Below are 8570 nucleotides of genomic sequence, written 5' to 3'. Positions count from 1 at the left end.
ACAACATGAAAGCACACAGCCAGTGTAAAACATAAGCTGTGTGCTACACAGTACAAGACAAAAAAATTACACGAAGGCACATGAAACAAAGCACACAGACAAAATTGTCAGGGCTCTGTCACAAAACCAAGAAATAAACTAGACAGAAGTGACAGAACCCTGACAGATATTATTCGAGCTGTCAGACGAGAGTGTAGGAGAGCTGAGCGTCAGTGGAAAAAAAACAAGCTGCAGGTATCGTTTGACATTTTAAAGGACACTGGACAAGGAACTGTCAAAGCAGAAACAACTATTGTTATTTTTAAAAATTCTTATAAACCTAAAGCACTTTTTAGTACAATTAATGCTGTGCTAAATGCCTCTCAACCTAATTGCTGCTGATATGTCTCCTGATACCTGCAAGAAGTTTTTATCATGCTTTGTGGATAAGGTAGCAAACATTAGAACACTCATCTTACCTCCGTCTGAGGACCATCTATTTTGGCCTCCTGCTCTGCTGTTTTTAACCAGTTTACGCCTGTGTCTCTTTCTTTTTTGAAAGATGTTATTGATCAGATGAAACCCTCCACCTGTCCCACAGATGTAGTTCCTCTACGTTTTTTAAAAGAAACCATTGGGCCTATAATCCAAGGCATTATTAATAGAAGTTTGACTTCAGGTGTTGTTCCACTGGATTTTAAATATGCAGTGGTTCAACCTTTTTCAAATCACATGGAGTTTTAGAAGTTTTATCAGTCTGGTTTTAAAGCTCTTCATAGCACAGAAACAGCACTTTTAAAAGTTTTCTACGATCTCTTATTGGTCACAGACTCAGTAGATTTGGCTATTCTTATGCTTTTAGATCTGACAGCTGCATTTGACACCATTGAACATAATATATTAATCTCTCGGTTGGAACATGTTTTTGGTATAAAATTACTTTGCTTTTGCTTTGGAGTGGTTTAGTCCATTTAGCTGACAGGAATTTCTCTGTCCGCCTTGGAGACTTTGTTTCCTCGTCAGCACCCTGTGGAGTCCCTCAAGGCTCTATTCTCGGACCAATGCTGTTTTCTTTGTACATGCTCCCATTAGGGTCCATTCTCAGGAAGTATGGCATTACGCTTCATTGTTATGCTGACGACACACAAATTGAGCTGCCGTTGAAACGAAAATATGCCAGCCCTTTAAAACTATTGTTTGATTGCCTCAAGAACATTAAAGCATGGATGGCCCTAAATTTCTTACATTTTAATGATAGCAAGACCGAAATCATGATTTTTGGCCCAAACAGTACTCACAAGGCCACTAACATTGATCTGGGCTCTCTACTTTCCTATGCTAAACCCACTGTTAAAAATTTGGGTGTAATAATGGACATAGATTTTAAACTTGAGAAACAGATTAATTCTGTGGTAAAATCAAGTTTTTATCAGTTAAGGCTTTTATCTAAAGTCAAGTCTTGTTTGTCGAAAGGGTTAAACATGTCTTTATAACATGGGTTATACAGGTACACATAAGCGGGAACACATTTCTGTCATATTGGCTTCACTGCATTGGTTCCCAGTGCATTGGTTCAGCATTGATTTTAAGGTTTGAGTGTTTGCTTAATCCTTAAATGGTTTAGCCCCAATAACCTACCTTTTCTGACCTTATACAACTGCACGAAGATCAGTATGAAATTAATTCATTTCTTTTGCTTATTTTTCTTTAAATGGGTGGTATAATGCCCTTTTCACAAGATGTAAAATAAATCTCTGATGTCCCCAGAGTGTGTGTGTGAAGTTTTAGCTCAAAATACCCCACAGATTTTTGTATATAGCATGTTAAAGTTGTCACTTTTTGAAGGTGAGCAAAAACGCACCATTTTATGTCTGGCCTTTAAATGCAAATGAGCTGCTGCTCCCGGCACAGGGGGCGGGGCTTCAACAGCTCCTGTGTTAGGAGCTCCGATTACCTCACACAGACACATACTAAAATGACAGAAACTGTTCTGCCTTTTATGTTTAAACGGAGTCAGACAAAGATGGAGAGACTCAAGAAGAAGTGACAACACGTAGAATGCAACAGGATGTTTCTGAATGGTTAGTTGATGAATTTATGTTGCTGATGTGGATTTAACTATCTTCAATTAGCATATTCTGTCATGCTAATCTATAAACCGCTCATATAGGAACTGTTGTGAGATGCACACAGAGTGACTTTGCATGTGAAAAGACGGATGCTACAGTTTGAGCTGACTCACAAATGTGCTCGACTACAACAACTCTTCCTCTTCTCAACATGGACTGCATGTTCCCGGGGGCGGGGTTTATGTAAATTTTAGGGTTGGTGATGTCACTAACCCGGGAGGAATGTCGTGTAGTCCCTACCAGCCGTTTGTTGTAGTCCTTAAAAAACTATTTCTTTAAAAGCAAATATCTCCCTTTGCTTTGAACTTTGAGCGTTGTAACTTTGCAGATGTTGTTTATGCTCAAACAGCAACATTACACACTAACTAAAGTTAGAAAAGTGAAATCATAATCAACCACCCCTTTAAAATTGCTTCACGTAAACAGTTCTCACAGTTATGTTCAGTTAGTTTGTTTTCATGTACTTTCAGTTTGTTTTCATCAGTCACATGTGTTTCTTTGTTTGATTTTCCTGCCAGTCATCAGTTGTCATGTACTCTCATCTAAGCATCACACCTGTTCTTTATCATTTCACTATCTCTGTGTATTTAGTTCCTCTGTCTTTGTTGGTCTGTCGATGTTTGCTTGTTGTGTGTGTTTACCCCATGTTTCACACACGCACTGTTAAACCTTCTGTCTGTTCCTGTGTTTGTTGTAATATTAATATTACTTCATCTTGGATCCTGTCTACCTTTGTCTTCATCTTCTTCGTCTTGTGACAAGTCACCTTCATTTATATAGCGCTTTTAACAATATGGATTGTTTCAAAGCAGCTTTACGGTGATAATAGGAAATTACCGTAACAGATTTAGGCTTTACAGCAGCTCTAGGATAAAGTTATTGTCCAGCTAAAGTTAGTTTTGATCGTTTCAAATCCATTGCGAAGATCACTAGTTATTAACTTAGGGGCCGCTAACACAACACCGTTCTAACAGGAAAATCTTAGCGCGCTCCGGCCGCCCATCCGCACAAACCAGTGCCTGGTGTCTCAAGGACGCACTCCCTGAAATAGGTTTGAAGGTGCAAACGATTATCTGTTATCTCTGCGCAAACCTCAAAAACGCAAACCCTCGAAAACGCAGACAGAATTTTTTGCAGTAATCACGCAAACCGGAATTATCCCAACAACATTTTATCTGTACTGAGGTAAAGTACAGTAGTGTTGTCTGTTGAAACGTTGAAGAATTGCACATATTAGCCACAGAAAGAGCTGTTCAAATAAGAAACTAATGATTTTTAATATCATTGTCATCTTGAGGAGCACGCCAAACTGGTAATTAAATCGGCCAATTTACATGTTCAGGTCATTTTTTATTAGGTTTTGCATTCAGCACAATATCACAGTTGTATACCTTCAGTTTTTTATATCTGAACTCCATTTTGAATAATTTTAAACATTAAGGATTAATTAAATATAATACAGTAACAGTATACAGTGTGGATATATAACAAAACATCGCTTTGCTTCAAAATGCATTTATTAACCCACTGGAGTCATATGGTTACTTTTATGGTGTATGGATGTGCTTTTTGAAGCTTCAAAAACTCTGGCATAATTCAATGCCATTACAAAGCTGGGAAGAGCCAGGATATTATTTAACACAACTCTGATTGTGTTCAGCCAAAAGAAGAAAGTCATATACACCTAGGTTGCTTAGGCTTGAGGGTAAGTACATTTTCATTTTGGGGTGAACTATTCCTTTAATATATTGAACACTTGGGAAACCAGGAAAGCGTGATCAAGAGCAAGATTAAGAATATGATACCAGACCAGTCATCTAAATTTCCCAAACCCAACTGAGCCTTTTACTGCATCTATCAGCAGGTTTTCTCATTCTGATTCATCAAGTACACCTCTTGGTAAGAAAAGCACCATTGAACAAGCTGATGCATAAGGCAGTCTCTGGCATCCATCCTCTTGTGTGTAGAAGCCATTCTCAGCTTTTTTGGGAAAGCCAAGAGGAGGGATAGCATCAGCACCAGTCATGAACATCAGAAGATCCTCAAACGTAAGAGAGGTCTCTTTTTCTATTAAGCACATTTTAAAATGTTAAGTGAAACCACAACTAAACTCATAAAACAACATTATTAATCAAAATACATTAATTATATTACCACCTACCCCGAATGCTGTTGAGTAAACATTCCCAAGCAAAGCTGGTCTCCTCTTCAGTCTGTCTGTGGTTGCTGCCTTCATTTCCCAGTTCACAACAAGAAGTTATTTAAACTCATGAAATTATTCCAGGTTTGATGACTACTGTGACGGCCAGCAGCTGAAGTGCCCTTGAGAGCCACCAGAGGGCACTCCACATCAGACTATTGTCATTCCCTCACTAACTACATCACTAACTTGTTGCCAAGTCCGCTTACATGCGACTTTGGGCTTTTTTTTTTTAGTAAGTCGTGTTAAAACAGCACGGGTTGCGAGTTGCGTTTTTTTTTGGGGCTTATTAAAAAAAATATGGTTGCTTGTTAGAAAAATCTGACAAGCAACTTCGTTTTCTTTACATCTGTGGTGGTTGCCGTTTTCTCAATCTCCAATACACTGATTGACACTGTCTGCTCACAGCTATAGCCAATCAGTGCAATCATATAAGTGCTGTGGCGTAATTCGTCAAAACGTTCCGCCGAATCCGCCCCCTTATCCCCCTCATTGGAGAAAAATCCCATTCAACGTGCAGGCGGCGCGCGTGACGCTGTAATCCAAGCTATGATAGACGGAAATACACATATTTCAATTTCTACAAACAATGCCTCCAACGAAGTGGTCCAAGTATGGCAAAAAGTACAGCAAAGACTGGGAAAAGGATAAACTGGAGACTGGATAGGCCAAGTGGTTGGTGATCAGAGTAAAGCGATGTGCAGGTACTGTAAAACGGAGATTCGTGCTCACCATGGAGACCTCCTACAACATGTAAGCACAGAAAAACACAAGCGGAATGCCAAACCATTTTCCTCAACACGTCTAACAGACATCGGTTTTACAGTGTCAAAACCTTCGACTACAAATCAAATGGCTGAGCTTCAGCTAGCAAGCTATATAGCTTGCCACACAGCAGTTAGTTCAGTTGATCACTTGGGTGAATTGGTAAATTCGGCCTTTGAAAAGGACGTGAGCATCCATCGTACAAAATGTACAGCACTTATCAGCAATGTCATAGCCCCATGGGAGGCAGCCCTATGTTCCCACATCCCTATGCTCCCACGGCCCTGTGTTCCCACATTTCTATGAATTTTTTTTTACTGAAAATTTTGAAAATTAGGCCATATGTTCCCACAGCCCTATGTTCCCACAGTCCTATGTTCTCTCATTGTTCTCTCATCAGTAGTTAAAATCTGAATTGGTATTTTTTCTGATTTTTAAAGGGCCTTTTTTGACTAAAAGTTGTAATTATTGTGTAATTACTATGCAAAACAATCGAATTTGACAAATTCTGCTTGAGTCACATGACTACTGTTACCTCACTCCTAGATCAGTAGTTAAAATCTGAATTAGTATGTTCTGTGATTTTTTTAAAGAGCATTTTTTGATTAAAAGTTGTACATTAATATTCATTGTATGATCATTAAAACCTATTAAAAAAATAAAAAACGCATATTTTTTGGTTAAACTGAACTGAGTTTGGAGAGTGTGGGAATGGCAGTTGTTTTTTTTCTTTGTTTACAAACATCGTCTGGTTCAGGAGGGTCACAGACTGCAGCAGTTTGTTGGTGTGTGGAGGCTGAAGAGAGAGGTTGTGTGGTTTTATACAGTGTAAATTGAGTGAATTAGAGAAATGTCAGTGCTTTTTGAAACTGGAAAGGTGAACTCAGACAACATTTTGTCTGCTGTGTCACGTTTTTCAGGATTGGAGGAGTTTTTACACGACGAGGAGGTAAAAATCCCCATTCACTGCACCAGTGCAGACTGTGATAGTCTGTACTTCAGATATGATATTGATGGGGTGGTGGTTCAGCTGAAGGAGTTGTGTGGGGTGGTTGGACGTGTCCATTACACGTTCCTCCCTGAATTTCACAGGAGGTGTACAGGAGGTGGTGGGGAACAGAGGGAGTCTGTTCTCAGCTCTGGCAATGAACGAGACTGCCAACTTCTCCTCCAACATTGACCACAGGGATATCGACATCTCCAGGGCACTTCGGGGGGTGTTTAGGGAGAGTGAGCTCGGATACACACTCACGTTTGTACAGATGTATGCTACTACACCCCACAACAGGATTGCAAAGGTCAGTGTGCATCCAGTTAGTGGGTGCTTGGTGACCTGTGGAGCGTGTCACCCAAGGCACCTGAGAAACATGTGCATTAGGGCAGACACATATCTGACGTACATGTCAGATATGTGTCTGAAGTTCGGGCCTACTGTTAGGGCTCGAATTGAGCAGGTTGCTCTCTTTGAGGGAGAGATATGCCATGCAATGGACAGTGAGTCCACTTTCGATGAGGAGGTGTTGGGAAATTTGCTGAGGAACAAGCCTTTTCGTTCCCTTCACTGATGTTGCCACTGATGCTGGGGTCATGTGCATTGTTCAGGATGTGGCCAAGCACATGGTGGCCAAGCTGAGGTCACTTTTTGAAAACAGCACTGGTAAAGGAGGCTATGACCAGACATGGGTGGCATTTCAATGCGAGCTGGGTCTGGAAGAGCTGTTCTTCGGCCACCCATTCTCCTCATGGGACTATCATTACAGTGTAAGTCTGGGCACCAGCTCCAACCAGAGCAAAAGTGTGACATGCCAGCGTGGATTTGCTGGTCTAGCCCCTACCAGCAGTGCAAGTGCTGGACTTGCTCCACCTCCGCTGCGTCACTGGACATCTAACGAGACGCAGCAGAGTAGAATTGAACGGCTGTTCAAATTCTCAGAAGCGGTCAGTGCTGGCATGAGTGTGGTTGGGGCAGAGCTGGTCATGCTTCTGCTCTGTGATCTATTTGATCGAAATGATCGAATCCCCATCACAGCCCTGCAGAAAAGAAGCTGCCCGGGGACACTAAAGGGCTTCATGTCCATGCAGGGTCTTTGCGAGACCCTGGAAGGCGAGGCGTCTTTTGTATATCCGCATACATTTTGCAGGGCAAAAGAAATGATGTGAAGTCCTGCCTGATGTGGGGATTGCGTGGACACAAGCTCCGGTTCTTCCCAGCCTTAAAGTTTTTCAGTGTTAAGAACAACAAAAAGGTGAACTGGAACTTTAAGGATTACTGGGAGATCCATGACATCTGTGAAGAACCGTCTGTGGAGGCGCGAGCAGTTAGCCTGGTGGGAGATGTGTGTTTGGAGCTGGAGAAAAGGGGTCTCAGCTTCATCCGAAACACACAAAAATATATGGAGCATGGCATGCCGTGGGTGAAGGAGGTCCTGCTCAGGCTGCCAAAAGCGTTAAAAGACCAGGAGCTCGTTAAGGTCATGACTTTTGTGAGCTCAATTGGGCTCATTCAAAATGGTGACTTTATCAGTTTTGACAAACTGAGAGGCCTTCTTGAAGAACTCCCTGTCACCCAGGCACGGCTTAGGACATTACAGGTCCTGTCCTGCTTTCTGTTGCCGAGAGTGTATGGTATGAAGCTGTGGGCCTTACACGAGGCCATACCATACAAACTGCGGGTCACAGCTGCGTGTGACCAACAACAGATTTGTGTGGCTGACAATAGAATCTCTGAGCCTGTGGAAGAGGAGTGTGCGGAGGTGGACACTTCCACAGAGGTCCAAAATGTCAGGAAGCTGGTTCCGCGCTGTCTGCCAGCTAACTGCTCCCTCCGGTGGACCAGCATGTAACTTTAATTTATCAATGTTGATGCTGAAGTGCCTCAGAAAGAGGCTTACACTCAATACATGGCTCAGTGCTTAGGGTTAGTTAGTGTTAGTAATTATAATAGGATTAGTGTATAGTATTTGTTAGTAATTAGTATTAATTTGTAGTTGTTAGAGTTAGAGGTTGGTGTTGGTGGTGGGTTAGGCTAATGTTTTTTTTTTATATAAGTCAGTGTTAGGTGTGTTGTGTGTTGTATTTTTTTTAATTTAAGTTAGTATTAGGTGCATTATGTGTTGTATTCTTGTAAGAAAAAAAAAAAGAAAAGAAAAAAAAAACAGTAACCCAGCCTCTGACATTACACAAAGCAGTGTAATGTCAGTGCCATTTTTAAATCTCTTATGAGTATGACCTCTTGATCCCTTATTGTGTCCCATAACTTCGCCCAGGAAGTGACATAAACTAGGTACCATTCGAAAGGGTAAGTTCTCAGCTTTCCAAAGAGTCTACTTTGATGCCTCTGTTATTCTGAATGCATGATATATTGACACTCCAAATTTTAACCGGAAGTGGCCATATCTCCTAACTAGAAGGTCGTATTGAAGCATGGGAGAGGTTAAAAGTAAGGTCCGGATGAGGCCTTTAAGATGACACCAGGTGCATGTCATTCTGAGCTTTGG

This window comes from Abramis brama, assembly GCF_963993115.1.
Source record: "Abramis brama genome assembly, chromosome: 21".
Lineage (NCBI taxonomy): Eukaryota > Metazoa > Chordata > Actinopteri > Cypriniformes > Leuciscidae > Abramis > Abramis brama.
This window is presented reverse-complemented; position numbering follows the sequence as displayed.